The sequence below is a fragment of the Balaenoptera ricei genome, chromosome X, assembly GCF_028023285.1.
Source record: "Balaenoptera ricei isolate mBalRic1 chromosome X, mBalRic1.hap2, whole genome shotgun sequence".
In the NCBI taxonomy this organism is placed as follows: domain Eukaryota; kingdom Metazoa; phylum Chordata; class Mammalia; order Artiodactyla; family Balaenopteridae; genus Balaenoptera; species Balaenoptera ricei.
In genome coordinates, this window is record NC_082660.1 from 19,968,209 (window position 1) to 19,987,257 (window position 19,049).

A 19,049-nucleotide genomic window follows, 5' to 3' on the forward strand; every position below is an offset into this window, starting at 1 on the left:
CCAGGTCCAAGGGAGGTTAGAGCTTTGTTCTGAAGGGGCCATCACCGGGCAGCAGAAGGGAGGGTCCCAGGACCCTTCGGTGGTGGGCTGAACGCTCCCTCCTTTCCTCCTCCTGGGTGTCATGGAAGGTGGTGGTGTCAACTTCAGAGCAGCAGACGGGATGGGGTGGGGGTGGGGGTGGTGGGGGAGTCTTGCCAGCAACTGTCATCCTGACTCTGAATGGGAACCGCGAGGACCTACCTCCCCTGCCAGCCCCCACTGTCACCCCCGTACCGCCCAGGCAGGGCTGGCTGGCTGTGCCCCAAGGCCCACTCTACCGTCCTCCACAGGGGTCTCAGGGGACAGGCGGAGCAGGAGAACGGGAGCCCTGTGGGTCCTCGAGCAGTGCCCTCAAGGACCCTGCAGAGGCGGCCTTGGTTAAAGCCAGGGAGGAGTCTCCCCGCTGAAGGTGCTCACAGCATCTCCTTGTCCCTCCCCCAGGTGCCCTCATTGCCTGCCTTCCTGCCCACACTCCCGCCTGCTGGCCCTGACCTGTGTCATCATGCCTCGGGGCCAGAAGAGCAAGCGCCGTGCCCGCGAGAAACGCCACCAGGCCCGGGGGGAGACTCAGAGTCTCGAGGGTGCCCAGGCCACTGAGGCGGCGGCAGCGGCGGCGGCAGCAGAGATAGAAGAGTCGCCCTCCTCCCCCGCTTCTGTTTCTCGGGGTACTCCCCCGAGCTCCCGTGCTGCTGGCGCTCGCCGGGAGCCTCAGGGAGCCCCAGCCACTAGCTCTCGTGATGCAGGGGTTTCCTGCCCAGGATATGAAGAGGGTGCCCGGGCGAGCCAAGATGAGGAAAGTGCAAGTACCTCCCAGGCAGCACCTTCCACTCACAGCACTTGCACAGATCCTCTGTCCACGAAGGCCAGCATGTTGGTGCAGGTCCTGCTGGAGAAGTACAAGCTGAACGAGCCCATCCGGCAGGCAGAAATGCTGAAGGCTGTCAGCAAGAAGTACACGAAGCACTTCCCTGAGATCCTCAGGAGAGCCTCTGAGTACATGGAGCTGGTCTTTGGCCTCGAGCTGAAGGAAGTCAACCCCACCCGTCACTCCTACGCCCTCATCCGCAAGCTGGCAGTCCCCAGCGAGCAAAGTCCGAGTGATGAGTAGGGGCTGCCCACGTCCGGTCTCCTGATGATTCTCCTGGGCATGATCTTCAAGAAGGGCAACCGTGCCACCGAGGAGGAGATCTGGGAATTCCTCAATGCGGTGGGGTTGTATGCTGGGAGGAGGCACTTGATCTTTGGGGAGCCCAGGAGGCTCATCAGCGAAGAGTTCGTGCAGCAGAAGTACCTGACGTACCGCCAGGTGCCCAACAGCGATCCTCCGCGCTATGAGTTCCTGTGGGGCCCGAGAGCCCTGGCTGAAACCAGCAAGATGAAAGTGCTGGAGTTTGTGGCGAAGGTCAATGCTGACGTCCCCAGTGCCTTCCCAGATCTCTATGAGGAGGCTCTGAAAGATGAGGAAGAGAGAGCAGGAGTGAGAGCCGCGGCCAGGGCTGCAGCTGTGGCCGAGGGCAGTGCACTTCCAGGGCCAAGGCCCCGCAGCTCCTCCCACATCTAGGGAGGGAGGCCGCGGGCAGTTTGTTCACTTTGTTTTGGAAGGGAGCAGTCAAGCTCCTAAGTAGTGCAGAGTAGTAGGGGTGGAGGGAACAAAGTATAGATCTTATTTATCTTCCTGTTTTAAACTAGTAACTTCTATACATTATTTATTGATTTATTTAGGTTTTTTCAAATGTTTTTTTCTTGTAATAGTGTGTTTTCTTAAGAGTATTGAATTCGTGCATGACATTGCTTGCATATTTATTGCTGTTTAAAGAGTTCTAAAGTTACAGTTTTGGTATATGTAAAAGAAATTCACGAACCATCTATATTTTCTGTATGATCCACAAGTAGAAAACATGGCACTGCAATAGAGATTTTCATGGAAACGTGAAAGACGACCACAGAAAATATTTAGAAACAAAAAATGGAGAAAACATAGAGTAAAAGGTATTTAATTCGTGGTTTGCCTTATTTCTTTTAAACTTTCTCATTTGTATTTGTTTCTTTTGTCCTAGTGCACTGCATATTCTCTGCTACCTACTGGATTAAAAATAAACTCTGATGGGAGGGTGGTATTTTGGGGGTTCATAATAATCACATCATAACTGCCATTCATCAAAAACCCAATATTTCTTAATGAGTATGCCACTGCTTTATATGTAGTACATAACATTCCAACATTCATGCAGGATAGGATTTGGCAGACTCCCTTTATAGGTGAATAACTTGCAAATTTCTCAAGTTCACAAGACTGATTAAGTGACCTTGCTGGGTCTAGTCCCCTGGTCGGGAATAGTCTAGAGCCTACACTCTTCCACTCCTCCCAGCCTAAGCCAGACCTTACGTCTTTTAATTCATTTTTCTTCTCACCACTCCAAAAGGTATCTCATGGGATAAAAGGGGCCCTGTTCCCAAAGCACTGTTTTGGAACACAGTAAGAGTGACGCTGAATAAGTGGATGGTATGAATAAAAAAAAAATATTCGGTGACAATGGGGTCTTCTGCATATGCAATGCCAGATAACCTGAAAAGATCAGCATCTCCTCATTTACTTACTCTTCAAGTTTCTCAGGGACATAAAAGCCTTGGTTTAAGAGCTGTGTCCTCAGGTCAGTGGAGGGAGGAGTCCCAGCCTCTGATAGTTATTCAAGGTGAGGACCTTAGAAGAGAAGGGGGCCCCACAAAGTGTACCCTGCTTTCTCCCTTGTGTGGCCATGGGCAGAGCTGTGTGTCTGAAGGTGCCCCTTCTTTTCCTCCGGGGCAAGGGTGGAGAGGTTCTCAGGGAGGCGAGTTCCTTGGTCTTGTGGCAGCATCTCCAATCCTGCCCAAGTAGGGGATCCTAACAGGCCTTAATCTGATTCAGGGTGAGGACACTGGGTGCTGATGAGTGGACTCCCCATAACAAAGGGGACCACACAGAGGCCCCCGGCAGGGGTAGCCAGGGAACAGGTCTCTTACCTCCCCTTCTGGTGTCTCAGGAAGGTGAAAGCCTTGGCCTGAGGCTGGCAGGCAGACAGTCAGCAGGGAGGCTGGAGTCCCATATGCTACCTGAAGTCAAGGTAAGAAACCTGAGTTAGGACTGAGGGGCCACTGACTCCAGAAGAGTGGGGCCTTGTAAAATCCTGCTCCTCAGAAGACCCCAACAGCTTTGGACAGATCTGGTTCATCCTGACTTCCAATTCCGAATTTCCAAGAAGGTAACGCCTTTGTTCTGAGGAGCACAGCTTCAGGGGAGTGGAGGGCGGAGTCCTGGGTCTGGTCAGGCATCACGATGAGGACCCTGAATGAGGAGCAAGGGGACCACTCACTCCAGAACAGAGGAGAATGCAGAGTCCCACCCCTGATGTCAGCCCCAGGCGGCCCAGGACAAAGCTTTCTGGCTGACGTGCCCCCTCTTTCCACTGGGAGTGGTCTCAGGGAGGCGAGGGCCTTGGTCTATTGGGAACAGCCTCACTCAGTAGAGACTGGAAATCTAGTGACTCTAAATGAGGATAAAGGGACTCCACCTAGAACAGAGCCCTGCCACTGGATACCTCCCCTCGGCAAATCCAGGAATGTTGGCATGATGCGCCCCACACGTTTCCTTTTAGAGCATCTCCGGTAGATGAGGCACTTGGTCTCAGGGGCCAGCCTCACGTTCGCACAGGGAGGAGCTCCAGGTCCTGCCAAGAGTCAAGCAGAGGACCATGAGGACTGAGGGAACCACCCAAATCATAAAAGTGGGGACGCCACAGAATCCCTCCCTTACTGTTGGCCATGAGTGACCACAGGCAGTCCTGCCCATGTGAGGCAACCCTCACATCCTCCTAGGTGGTCTCAGGGAATTAAAGGCTGTAGTATGAGAGGACAGGCCTCTCTAGGTCACAGGAAGAGTCAGTGTAAGGACTCTGAGTGAGGACCAAGGGGAACGCCCAACCGAAAAGAGAGAGGAACACAGAGCCCCACCACCCTTTCGGCCCTGGGAAGCCCCAGGCAGGGGTAGTTCGATGTGTCACCCACTTGCTTCCAGCTCTGGAGGGCTCAGGTCAGTAGAGGGAAGAGTCCCAGATCCTGGCACAGTGAGGACTATTGAGGTCACAAACCCCAGAAGAGTGGAGCCCGGAGAATCTTGCCCTCTGCTGTTAGTCCTCAGAAGCCCCTCAGAGAGAGCTGTGGCTGCATGTGGCCTACTGTGACTTCTACTTCTGGGGACTCAGGGTGGTGAGGACTTTGCTCTGAGGCTGGCTGACTCAGCATAGGGGAAATTTCCAGGTTGTGCTAGGAGTTGGGGTGAGGACCTAAGGCTGGAGTGGAGCAGGAAAACCATAACAATGGGGGCAGCACATCATCTCTCCCCTGCCGTCAGTCCTGGGAGACGCCTGGATAGATGTCAGGCCGAGCAGAGGCAACCCTTAACTCCTCCCAGGGTGACAGAGAAGTGAGGACAGTTAATAGGTGAAGAGAGCGAGAAATTATAGGTCTTCCCAGGAGTCAAACGGAGGAGGCTGAGTGAGGACTGGTGCGGCCAACCATAATAAGGCCTGGATTTGCCTGCCACAGCTTTCTGCCTTCAGAGACCACAGGTAGATGTGGGAAATCAGGCTACCCTCACTTCCTTCTGTTGGGTCTCAGAGAGCTGTGGGCCTTTCTACGAGCACATGTCCTCAGGTAAAGAGAGAGGAGCCACAGGCCTTCCCAGGAGTCAAACTGAGAACGCTGAGTGACGACTAAGGGGAACATGCCCCACCCCCTGAGCTGTGGGGACGACAAAGAGTCTAGCCTTGCCCCTGCTTTCAGCACTTGAAGGCTCAGGACAGGGCAGTCGGGCCGAGGCTCCTTTACGTCAGGTCTAAGGGAGGTGAGATCCTTAGCCTGAAGGTAAAGCCATTAGAGGGCAGAAGGGTGGGTCCCAGGCCTTACGTGAAGCCAACTGAGAGCACTGAATAGGGACTGAGGACCCAGTGATCCCAGGATAGAAAGGACTCCACAGAGCTGTCAGCACTGTGTTCCCCCTGTCAGGGCGGTGAGCTGGGGCACCCCTCACTTCCTCCTCATGGGTCCCCGGGACCACTGAGGTGTCAACTGCAGAGCAACAGAGAGGAGGAAGCCCAGGCCCTGGCTGCCGTCCACCTAAAGATCCTGAAGATGAACTGAGCAGACTCCCCGCCCTAGAACGCGGAAGGTCCCACTGGCAGCCCCTTCTGTCACCCCAGGGACACTCAGGTAGGCTGGCAGCCTGTAGCCCAAGGCTCACTCTACCGTCCTTCACAGGGGTCTCAGGGGACAGGCGGAGCAGGAGAACGGGAGCCCTGTGGGCCCTCGAGCAGTGCCCTCAAGGACCCTGCAGAGGCGGCCTTGGTTAAAGCCAGGGAGGAATCTCCCCGCTGAAGGTGCTCACAGCATCTCCTTGTCCCTCCCCCAGGGGCCCTCATTGCCTGCCTTCCTGCCCACACTCCCGCCTGCTGGCCCTGACCTGTGTCACCGTGCCTCGGGGCCAGAAGCGGAAGCGCCGTGCCCGCGAGAGACGCCACCAGGCCCGGGGGGAGACTCAGAGTCTCGAGGGTGCCCAGGCCACTGAGGCGGCGGCAGCGGCGGCGGCAGCAGCAGAGATAGAAGAGTCGCCCTCCTCCCCCGCTTCTGTTTCTCGGGGTACTCCCCCGAGCTCCCGTGCTGCTGGCGCTCGCCGGGAGCCTCAGGGAGCCCCAGCCACTAGCTCTCGTGATGCAGGGGTTTCATGCCCAGGATCTGAAGAGGGTGCCCAGAGCCAAGATGAGGATAGCGAGTCACAGATGAGCGGGCCTGCCCCATCCTGGACGGTTCGTCTTTCCCTCCCCTACCTGGACACCGGTGGTTGGAGCATGCCCAGAGATCCTCCCTCTCGTGGTCAAGGACCACTGCTAGGTTTCCAGCCATACCAGGACCAAGCAAGACAAAACCGCCAGCACAGGTTGACGCAGGCGCACCAAGACCTAAAAGGTGACTCAGGGTAACCCAGGGTTCATTATGCCTCATTTGTAATAACTGAGCATTGCGGCGTTTGCTTCCCCGCCCCACCCCATGGGTTCTGCTTGGGTGCTTATGGGTAAGTGCCTGCCTACTAGCAGGAAAGTTACATAACCTAAAGCTGTCAATCGATTTGTCAGTCAAATAACACAGGACACAGGGAGGGACCACCACTCTACAAAACACGGCCCTACCCCACTGCGGGGCTGCTTCTGGTTTCCAGACAGCCCGCGCTCCTGCTTTCTCGGGAGTGTACTTTTGCTCTGCTTAACTGAACTCTTGCTACTTAAAACTGCTCTACGCCTCTCGATTGAATTCTTCCTCTTTGGGAGGGCAAGAACCAAGGAAATCGCCATTCTGCTGGTGACAGTATGGATCACACATTCATTACTTTCATCAGGTACAAGTTAAAGTTTTGATATTTTATAAAACAAATTTAGAAACCTTCCATTTTTTTTATGACCTCGAACAAGAAAACACAGCAATGGAAGAGGGATTTCCATGGAACTGTGAATAGACTCGGCAGTAAAATAATGTGGGTCCAGTAAAAAAAGAAAAGAAAAAGAGTAAATGGTGGTACATTTTTGGTTTGGTTTATTCTTTTAGTGCTTCTTTTTGTAAAATTGAAAGATGTTTTCTTAGATTATTCAAGATTGTGAGAGAAATTAAACAATAATAAAGTAGACCTCCTTATCGTTGCCACTCTTATTCCCAACCATTAATTGAGCACCTACTCTTCGGAAGGCTCCATGGCAGAACTGGGGATGGTAAGAAAAAGAAGACTGAGCCACTGTGCACAGAACTGTAGAGCCCAGGAGCTGCCGCCATATCAAGAAGATGGTGAGACACACTCTAAGACCTAAATAAATGACAAGTTAAAACAAGGGGTGAGAAAGAGAGGAGGTTCCAGATGAGAGCAGTCAAGTGTAAATGCTCTGAAGCAAGGAAGTTTTTGGCGCTTTGGGACACTGCAGGTCCCTTGAGGAGGTGATTTTAAGTTAGGCGGGATGGTGGGCTAAATGAGGCTGAGTGAATTGTGGTGGGGGAGGATGGGACCCTTAGATGGTGGGCCTCAGAGTTGAGAGACTGAAGACTGGAATGGAAGATTACCCTGAATTTTTACTTTGGGATTGTGGGTAAAACAGAGAGAATCTCCACCCGGGGCAGGAATAAAATGGGTTCTGTGTTCCTGTCCCAGTGCAGGTGAACACAGTGCACAAACTAAGTGTTTTAATCCCATCGCCTCCAGGGAGTTTCTGAGAAACAAGGATGATACTTCCTTGAAGTGAGATGTCAAGAAGCCACTGTGATAGCACTCTTTGCACTGGGGTCAAAGGGCCAGAGGCCACTCCATTAAAGGGATGTTCTACTACTTTTCTTAAGTGTAATCTGGGGAACTCCAAATGAAGGCTACATTTTTGGTGGTGATGAAATTATAATGAAAATAGGGGTGGTCTGGATGAAAAGGCACCTGGGAGGGAAGTTGTTGGTCCTTGACGCAAATTCTAGAACCTCTGAGTAGCATCCAGCTGGGAGAGATTCCTCTACACTCAAATGACATATTTACAAATGGGGAAATTTTACATAGTTTTACTGTCTAAGCAGTTTTGTTCGTTCCAAAGGTGCTGCGTATTTTCTGACATCTCATGAGATTAAAGAAAAAAATCCCAAAGAGTTGGTATTATGGTCTGGGGTCATAGCTATCGTAGTAATAAATGCCATTCTTGAAAGACCATTGTTGCAAGTGCTTTACAAACATCACGTATATTACAATAGCTCTACAAGATAGGGCTTATCAGACTCACTTTGCAGATGATGAACTTGCAATTTTCTCAAGTTCACAAGACTCGTGACAGAGCTGGGAATAGACCCTTGGTCTGAATTCGTCTAGAGGCCACACTGTTCCACTCTTCCCAGCCTGAGGCAGACCTAGTATCCTTTAATTCACTTGTCTCCTCACTACTTCAAACTGTATTTCAGGCAATTTAAAAAAAAAAAAGCAAGCAAGCAAACAAAAAACCCTGTAGCCAAAGTACTATAAACAGTCCTGATGAAGGAAGGTTAATATAAGAATAAACCATAATTTGGGGATTGTCTGTGGGCTTCATTTATCTAGAGTCCTCCTGCCCCTCGCTCCAGGGTTCCTTGAAAGCTGACTGCCCCAGTCCCAGCACGTGTGTTCAGCTCCAGCACTTTCCCACGTTAGAGCTCCTTTCTCCTGAGACTTCCCCAGTGTGCCCTCAAGTCCAACTCTGGAATCTGTTAATGGTGTGTTGAGACTGGCCTCTGAATAAATACACCAATGAGTGAGCTTACCTAGGAAGTCAATATCCAAAGCCTCCCTCATAAGTTGGAGATGAGGACCTGAATAGACATTTCTACAAAGAGGATATACCAGTGGCCAAACAGTACATGAAAAGATACTCAATATCATTAGTCATTAGGGAAATGTATACAAAAAAAAACCACAGTGGGATACCATTTCACTAGGTTGGTTATAAAAATGGAAAATAACAAGTGTTTGCGAGGATATGAAGAAATTGGATCCCTCATACATTGCTGGTAAGAATGTAAAATGGTTCAGCCTCTTTGGAAAACAGTTTGGTAGTTCCTCAAGTTTAAACAAAGAATTACCGTATGACCCAGCAATTCCATTCCTAGGTATATAACCAAAATAACTTAAAAATTGTATTCAAACAAATCTTTGACCCAAATATTCAAAGAAGCATTATTCATAAAAGCCAAAAAATGCAAACAACCCAAAATTTCCACCACTGAATGAACAAACAAAATGTGGTATATATTCTTACAACGGAATATTATTCAGTCATAAAAAGGAATGAAGTACGGATAACTGAGAGACCATGGATGAACCTTGGAGACATTATGATAAATGATAAATGAAAGGAGCCAGAAACAAAAGTTCACATATTATATGACACCATTTACATGAATTATCCAGGATAAGCAAATTCACAGAGACAGAAAGCCGATTGATGGTTGCCCGGGGCTAGGGAGAGGTATGAATGAGAAGTAACTTTTTGAAGGGTAAGAGGCTATGTAAGCAGATAGGGTAGGCGGTCCCTGGAGAAAGAGAACCAGGCATGGCTTTCTTGACATAAGAGAAGCCATTTTTGGCCTAAGCCATTTTGTGATCTAAGCCTGGAGACAATGTTTGCCCTTGAACACACCTCCGTAATAATGATCTTAAGGGAATAAAAGAATGCAGCAACAAAAGACTGTTATCATGCAGAAGTAGTAACAGTAGCAAAGGTAATAAATCAGTTGTTAAGACTCCCAGTCTTTTCAAGGGTAAAGATTAGCCTGAAGCACATTCTTCAGCTGTTCTGCAGAATTCAAACCCCCCTCGAAGGATCAACCACCACCAGATCCACTGGAACCTAAGGAATGGTGACGGTAATCTTTTCTGACCCTTGTGACTTCAAACCCCTATAAAGCTTGGACTCTGTTGACCTTTGCCCCAACTCTATGCTGAATTCTCCTCTGCTCAAGCCCCTTCATGAATATGCATGTACCCTTAGCTTAAAACTTCCCCAGTTCTGCTGTCCAGGGAAACACTGCTTTGGGAAAGATCCCCAGGGTTCTCCTTCCTTGCTGCAAGTAATAAATCCTTCCTTCTCCTGCTCTTCGACTTGGCTGTGTATTTGACTCGACACACACCAAGAGGCAAGCCCAGTTTTCGGGTAGCAGTTACCTTTTGGAATGAGGAATATGTCTGGAACAAGATAGAGGCGGTGATTGTACAACATTGTTTTTTTTTTTTTTTTTTTTTTATTTATTTTTGGCTGTGCTGGGTCTTCGGTTCGTGCGAGGGCTTTCTCTAGTTGCGGCAAGTGGGGGCCACTCTTCATCGCGGTGCGGGGACCGCTCTTCATCGCGGTGCGCGGGCCTTTCACTATCGCGGCCCCTCCCGTTGCGGGGCACAGGCTCCAGATGCGCAGGCTCAGTAGTTGTGGCTCACGGGCCCAGCTGCTCCGTGGCATGTGGGATCTTCCCAGACCAGGGCTCGAACCCGTGTCCCCTGCATTAGCAGGCAGATTCTCAACCACTGCGCCACCAGGGAAGCCCTGTACAACATTGTGAATGCAGTAATGCCACTGCATTATTCACTTTAAAATGTTATGTGGATATATATAAAAATGAGTTACCTTTTTTAATATTATATAGAATACAATCAATAGATTGATTGATCCCACTATACATATAAAAAATATAATATATAGGTATATGTATGTATATAAAATCAATGGAATGATAGAATCAGATAGAATGAGAGAATTACCATTCTACAGCCCCTAATGGATTAATGGATAAGGGTGAAGATCCTTACCAACTGTCAATACCACCAGGAAGCAGAAAACAGACACTATGTATCTCCTAATGGAAGCACACAGCTTTGTCTCAAGAGTGAACTTGCCAATAAACAAACTGGTAAATCAATAAGCCTTAATCTGAACAAGCTGTTTCCTACAATTATTGAGGATTCTTGATGCTGAGTTCCAGGTATATTGGGTTCATTATTTTATTCTCTGTAATGTTGTATATGATTGTTTTTATTATAAATATCATGCCTTTAAATTTGAAAACCCAAGTAAAATGGAACAATTTTTAGCAAACTATAAATCACTACACTGAAAATGTAGTCCAAACCCAGAGCACCATCCAAATGTTCCAGGACAATCCAGGTTTGGAGCCCCCTCACACCAAATGATCAGGGAAAAACTAATCACCATCTTATTTGAATTCTTCCAAACCATACAGAAAGATAGAAAACGGATCAACCATTTTAATAGGGTAGCCCTCCTCGATACAAAGTCCAGATAAGAATGCCCCAATAAAAGTATACTCACACATAACCATGTGATTAAATGAAGAAATGGGCTATGACTAAGGAACACAAAGATATCATATTAGAAAATACTGACAGTTGGAAATCACTGCATTAACAGAGAAAGGAGAAAATGCATTTCTAAAGGGAAAGAATATTTGTCTCTACGCTTCTATTCTCAAGCCTATTGACACCAAATGTATGGGTTTTTTTGTTTTGTTTTGTTTTGCTCGCACAAACCAACTCTCTACCACCAGCTGAGTATCCTACAATTCCATTCAATTCTGACAGTATCTACCTGCAGTTAGCATCAGATCCCACAAGGTAAGGGCTCATTCCCACAAGATTGCCCTACACTTAATCCAAACCCAGGTCTCCCATAATTCTGACTGACTGGCTATAAACTGGGGGCTCCCACAACCCCCTCCCTGGGTTTGGTAATTTTCTAAAATGGCTCAGAGAACTCAAGGAAACAGTGTACTTACTAGATTACTGGATGATTATAAAAGGATGTGACTCCCTAACAGCCAAATGGAAGAGATGCTTAGAGTGAGGTGTGGGGAAGGGGTGTGGAGCTCTCATGCCCTCTCCAGCTGCATCACCCTCATAGCACCTACATGCGTTCAGCAAACTGGAAGCTCTCCAGACCATTTTGGTTAGGATTCTTATGGAGGCTTCATTACACAGGCATGATTAATTAAATCATTGGCCACTGGTAATTAAGTCAATCTCCAGCCCTTCTTCCCTCAGAGGTCAGAGGGTAGGACTGAAAGTTCCTAGCCCCTGATCACATGGTGGGTCCCCCAGGCAGCCCCCCACCCTTAGGGGCTTTCCAAAAGTCACCTCGTTAACATAAACTCGGGTGTGGTTGAAAGGGGCTTGTTACCAGTAACATGAAACACTCCTTTCACCTTTCTTGCTCTTTTCACTTAGGAAACCCCAACAGTTTTAGCAGCTCTGGGGACGAAGACCAAATATATATTTCCTAGTATAAATCACAATATCACAATTTAATTATATGCAGGGGTATAAAGAAAGGGCCTTTGATAAAAATTTTACACCAGTCCATGGTAATAACTTTTCCCAAACTTACATTAGTAGGGAATTTCTCTTCTGTAAAATCTATACATATTAAGCATACTTAAATGTGGAATGTTATCAGAATTCCCAATAAAATAAGAAACAAGACACGGATATATGGTACCATCTCTACTATTTGACAAAAATTTTCCTGCTCTGCCACGTGAACATCTTGGAAGTCATCACTCCCATCCTCACAATGACAAAAAGCTGAACAAACTGAAAATCAACAACTCTTCTTAGATCCATCAGAGAATTGAAGTTACAGGGAAAACCAATGCTTCAAAACTGAAGATGCAGGCAAATACATGGAATCACAGCTCACTGGGAGCGGAAAGTCCTGGATCCAGGAAGGAGTAGAAAAATTTACATTGTACTTGATGCAACACTGGAGGCTATGTCTGACAAGCTTCAGAGCCCAAAACTCCTAGGAGCCTAGTCTTAGGGGAGCCTGCACACTTCTGTGAGCTTTACCTTCTGGGGTCCTAACAGGTTCTCATGGTAAAGACCCAAGAAAAATTTCCTCATGCTTCTGGCATGAGGGGGACATAAACCCTTTTGAAATACACCTAGGAAAAAGTAACCATTTTGAAACACAGGCCCAGATGTTTCTGTTCTGTGTACTTTCCTAAACCAACTACCTTGGATGAAGGGAAAATCCTAACTCCAGCCCCCTCCAGACTTCCTATGTCACATAACAGGGGGGATAAAAGCTGAGAAGCATTTGTGAAGGCAATAGCCCAGGGGCACAGAGCCACTAAAACATGGAGAGCTAATCACAGGATTATAGAACACTTCCCTGTACACCTTACCACTGCATTAACAAGGTTCCAAAATAATACCAGAGGATTACTGCTGAAAGAACTGCAAGGCTTAGACTACTTATGAAGGTGTTCCTAGGGAAAACCAAAGACAACAAGAACACTCAAGGAAATTGAAATCTCAGGCGCCTACAGTAAGAACAAACAGTAAACACGACATAACTCTTATGCAGATAAACACAAACTCTCATGCTAAAGGCCCTTTAAATCGGTTCCTATTATCCAATACATTAAGTCCAGCCTTCAACAAAAAATTATAAGATATGCTAAAAGGCAGAAAAGCACAGTCTGATTAAACACAGCAAGTAAATTATCCACAGATATAGGAGATAATTTGGAATATCAGACTAGGATTTTAGAAGACTTATGATTCATACGCTAGGCCTCTAATGGAAAAAGTGAACAACATGCAAGAATAGTAGGTAATGTACGTAGAGAGACGGAAACTGTAGGAAAGCATCAAAAGGAAATGTGAGAAATCAAAAACATCATAACTGACATGAAGAATACCACTGATAGGCTCACCAGTAGACTGCACATGGCCAAGGAAAGACTCAATGAAATTAAAGATATACGTTGATAGAAACCCCTCAAACTAAAAAGCAAAGAGAAAACAAAATAATTTTTAAAAAAGAAAAGAGTAACCAAGGATTGTGGAACAATTACAAGAGATGTAACATATGCATAGTGGGAATAATCTGAGAAGAAACAGAGAAAGCAGCAGAATTTTCAAAGTAATAATGATTGAGAATTTCCCCAAATTAATGACAGACACTAAACCACAGATCTAGGAAGCTCAGAGAACACCAAGCAGGATAAATAGAAAAAAAAATCTACACCTAGGCATATCATACTCAAACTGCAGAAAACCAAACAAAAAGAGAATTCTTGAGACGAGCTAGAGAAAAAAAGAACTTACTATAGAGGAACAAGGGTAACAATTACCAAGATTTCTCTTCACAAACGATGCTATCAAGAAAAGACTACAGTTAAAATTTTAAAGCATTGAAATGAAAAAAACCAACAACAACAACAAAAACACTACCACCAACCTAGAATTCTGTAGCCAGGGGGAGAAAATCCTTCAACGGTAATGAGAAATAAAGACTTTCTCTGACAGACAAAAACTGATGGAAATTTGTCACACAGATCTACTTTGCAAGAAATGTTAAAAGAAGTTCTTCTGGGAAAAGGAAAATGATATAGGGCAGAAGCTTTGGCCGACGTAAAGAAAGGAAGAGAGTAACACAAGGAATAAATGAAGATAAAATAAAGCCTTTTATTTTTATTATGTTCAACTGATCAAAAAAGATAACTATTTCTTCAAAATAATAATATAAAAGCAATGCATCCAGTGATGATACATTATGGATAAGAGAAATAAATGGCAGAAATGGTATACTTGCACTGTTGCGAGATACTTGCACTAACCGTGAAGCAGGATGGTGTTATTTGAAAGAGGAGTTGAATAAGTTGGAAATGTATAACGCAAACGCTACAGAAACCACTAGAAATTTTTTAAAAGTATAACTGATATGCTAAAGAGGAGAGAAAATGGAATAACATTAAATCTTGAATTAAAACTAGAGAAGGCAGAAAAAGAGCAGGAGATTAAAAAAGAAACAAAGAGTAAGCTCAATGAGTAGAGAACAGTTACAAATATGCTCAATGTTAATCCAACTATATCAATAATCACTTTTAATGTGAATGGTCTAAATATACCAATTAAAAGGTAGAGATTGATAAAAAGAATGAAAACAAAGGAGACCTAACCCTATGCTGTTTATAAGAAACCCACTTTAAATATAAAGACATGAAATGATTAAAAGTAAAGAGATAGATACAATAGCCAGGTCATGGAAGCAACCTAAATGCCCATCGACAGATGAATGGATAAAGCAGATGTGGTACATATATACAATGGAGTATTACTCAGCCATAAAAAGGAACGAAATTGGTGGGCTTCCCTGGTGGCGCAGTGGTTGAGAATCTGCCTGCCAATGCAGGGGACACGGGTTCGAGCCCTGGTCTGGGAAGATCCCACATGCCGTGGAGCAACTAGGCCCGTGAGCCACAACTACTGAGCCTGCGCGTCTGGAGCCTGTGCTCCGCAACAAGAGAGGCCGCGATAATGAGAGGCCCGTGCACCGCGATGAAGAGTGGCCTCCGCTTGCCACAACTAGAGAAAGCCCTCGCACAGAAACGAAGACCCAACACAGCCATAAATAAATAAAAATAAATTTAAAAAAAAAAGGGAACGAAATTGGGTCATTTGTAGAGATGTGGATGGACCTAGAGACTATCATGCAGAGTGAAGTAAGTCAGAAAGAGAAAAACAAATATCGTATATTAATGCATACATGTGGAATCTAGAAAAATGGTACAGATGAACCGGTCTGCAAGGCAGAAATAGAGACACAGATGTAGAGAACAAACGTATGGACACCAAGGGGGGCAAAGTGGGGGTGGGATGAATGGGGAGATTGGGATAGACATATATACACCAATATGTACAAAACAGATACCTAATAAGAACCTGCTGTATAAAAAAATAAAATAAAATTCAAAAAAATAAGTAAACGGATGGAGAAAACTCTACCATGCTAACGTGAGTGAAAAAAAAAATCTGCTCTAGCTATATTTATTTCAGACAAAGCAGTATTCAGAACAAGAAAGTCAGGAATAAAGATGGGCATTACTTAATGATTAAGTGGCCAATTCTCAAAAAAATCACGGCAACCCTTAATGTGTATGCACCAAAAAATTCTGCTAAGATACACGAGGCAAACACTGATGAGACAAATCTACTCTTATAGAAGGAGATGTCAACACATCTCTTTTCATAATTGACAAATCCACTAGGCAGAAAATCAGTAAGGTGCAGTTGAACTGAAAAGCAACATCAATTAACTAGATCTAAATGACATGCATAGAATACTTAACAACAGCAGAAAACACATTATTTTCAAGTCCACATGGAACATACACCAAGATAGATCACATTCTATGCCATAAAACACACATCATCAAATTTAAAAGAATATAAATGATACGAAGAATGATCTCATTCTGCGATGGAAATACACTAGAAATTGATAACAAAAAAATAGCAAGAAAATCAAGGGTATTTGGAGATTAAACAATATACTTCTAAATAACACATGGGCCAAAGAGAAAATCTAATGAGAAATTTTAAAATATGTTTCACTAAATGAAAACAAAATTACAACTTATCAAAAGTTGTGGGGGCTTCCCTGGTGGCGCAGTGGTTGAGAATCTGCCTGCCAATGCAGGGGACACGGGTTCGAGCCCTGGTCTGGGAAGATCCCACATGCCGCGGAGCGGCTAGGCCCGTGAGCCACAATTGCTGAGCCTGCGCGTCTGGAGCCTGTGCTCCGCAACAGGAGAGGCCGCGATAGTGAGAGGCCCGCGCACCGCGATGAAGAGTGGCCCCCGCTTGCCACAACCAGAGAAGGCCCTCGCACAGAAACGAAGACCCAACACAGCCATAAATAAATAAATAAAATTTAAAAAGTATGTGTCACATTAAAAAAAAAAATTTATAAAAAAAAAAAAAGTTGTGCAATATACCAAAACCAGTACTTAAAGGGACATGTATAGCATTGAATGTCTATACTAGAAAAATCTAAAATCAATAATTTAAGCTTCTACCTTAGTAAACTGGTGAAAGAAGAGAAAAAAAGCAGAGGAAAAAGAAATAATAAATCAAAGCAGAAATCAATGACACTGAAGAAAGGGAAAAAAAATAGAGAAAAACAACAAAACCAGAAGCTGTTTCTTTGAACATACCCAAAAGAAAAAAAAGAAAAAACAAGATAACATTCTAACCAGGCTACTCAAGGAAAATAAAAAGAGAGAAAACACCAATTAAATCGCTAATAGCAGAAATGAAAGAAGGGCTATCACTACAGATTCCACGGACATTAAAAGGATAATAAATGAATATTATAAACAACTCTATGCCTACAAATTTGAAAAGTTAAATCGACAAATTGCTTGAAGATACAATTTCCCAAAACTATACAAGGATAAATAATCAGAATAGGTCTGTATCTATTAAAGAAACTTAATCTATAATTAATAAGCTTCCAATAAAGACAGCACCAGGCCCAGATGATTCCACTGATGAATTCTAACAAAAATTTAAGGAAGAAATGAAAACAATTCTCTACAAACTCTTCCAGAAAACAGAATCAGAGGGGACACTTCCTAATTCATTCTGTGAGGCCAGCGTCACTCTAATGTCAAAACCAGATAAAGAAATTAAAAGAAAGGAGAATTGACCACCAATATCTCTCATGAACATAGATGCAAATTCCCCAACAAAATATAAGCAAAACAAATCTAACAATGTATAAAAGGAATTATATACCACAACTAAGTGGAATTTATTTCAGGTGTGCAACATTTGAAAATCAGTAATGATAACTCATCATATCACTAGGCTAATGAAAATAATCACATGATCATATCAATAGATGAAGAAAAAAAAATTGATAAAATCCAATACCCATTCATCATAAAATTTCCCAGCAAACTAGAAGTAGAGAGGCATTGGCTCAGCTTCATATACTGAATAGAACATCTAAAAAAAAAAAAAACAGGTAAAACATCCTACTTCATACTGAGAAGATAGATGCTCTCACACTAAGATCAGGAACAAGGTTAAGATATCCCTTTTCACCATGCCTATTCAACACTGTACTGGAAGTCCTAGCCAATGCAATAAGATAAGAGAAGGAAGCAAAAGATGTACAGATTTGAAAGGAAAAAATAAAACTGTTTTTGCTCACAGATGACCTAATTGTCTATGTAGGAAATCTCAAATAATCAACAAAAAGAAAACTCCTGGTATTAATAAGCCAAGGTTAATATTCAAGTCAATTGTTTTCCAATAAACAAATGGAATTTGCAATTGAAAAACCTAATGCCATTTACATTAGCACCAAAAAAAGATTGATTATAAATAATTCTTAAAAAAATGTATAAGATTTATATGAGAAATACAAATGTCACTGAAAAAAATTAAAGAATATCTAAATAAACAGAGAGACACTCCATGTTCATGGATAGGAGGATGCAAGATTGTTGAGATGTCAGTTACTCCCAACTTGATTTATATGCTCAATACAATTCTGTTCACAACTCCAGCAAGTTATTTTGTAGATAGCAACAAACAATCTAAAGTTTATATAAAAAATGAAAAGATCCATAATAACCAACTCAAATCAATACCGAAGAAGATCAAAGTCAGAGAACTGATATTACTGGATTTCAAAACGGACTTTAAAGCTACAATAATCAAGACCACATACTTTTAGCAAAAGAAGAGACAAATAGACCAAGGCACAGAATAGAAAACCTAGAAATAGACCCCTCATACAGTCAACTGATCTTTAACAAAGGAGCAAAGGCAATTCAATAGAGAAAGGAGTCTTTTAACTCACAGTGCTGGGACAACTAGACATCCACATACAACAAAAAAGAATGTTGATACAGACTTTACATGTTGCAAAATAATTAACTCAAAATGGATCACAAACCTAAATGGAAAACTCAAAATTAAAAAAAAAGCCCGGGCCTTCCCTCATGGTCCAGTGGTTAAGACTGCACTTCCACTGCAGGGGGCATGGGTTTGATCCCTGGCCAGGGAACTAAGATCCTTCCTGCCATGCGGAGTGGCAAAAAAAAAAAAAAAAAAAAAAAAAAAAAAAAAAAAAAAACACAGAAGGTAATATAGGAGAAAATCTTGGGTTTGGCAATGAGATTTTAGACACAACACCAAAAGCACAATCCACGAAAGAGAAAAATGATAAGTTGAACTTCATTAAAATTAAAAACTTCTACTCTGTAAAAGGTACTGTTAAGAGAATGAAAAGACAAGCCACAGACTGGGAAAAAATAATTGTAAGACACATATCTGATAATAAACATGAATCAAAAATATACAATGAACTCTTAAAAAACTCAACAATAAGAAAACAAAAAAGTCAATTTAACAGTGGTTAAAAGAGCTGAAAAGACACCTCACCAAAAATATACACAGATGGCAAATAGCATACGAAAAGATGATCAACATCACATGTCTTCAGGGAATTTGGGATTAAAACAACAATGAGATACCTATTAATATGGTTAAAACAAAAACAAACATCTGACAATACCAAATGCTGGCAAGGATGTGGACCAATAGGAACTCTCATTCAGTGCTAAAG

The 19,049-nt window shown here is 44.0% G+C and overlaps 1 pseudogene; it reads left to right on the forward strand.

The window, feature by feature from the left end:
- Nucleotides 1-219: 219 nt before the first annotated feature.
- LOC132357370 (melanoma-associated antigen B4-like) lies at nt 220-1,664 on the forward strand (annotated as a pseudogene).
- Nucleotides 1,665-19,049: the final 17,385 nt, after the last annotated feature.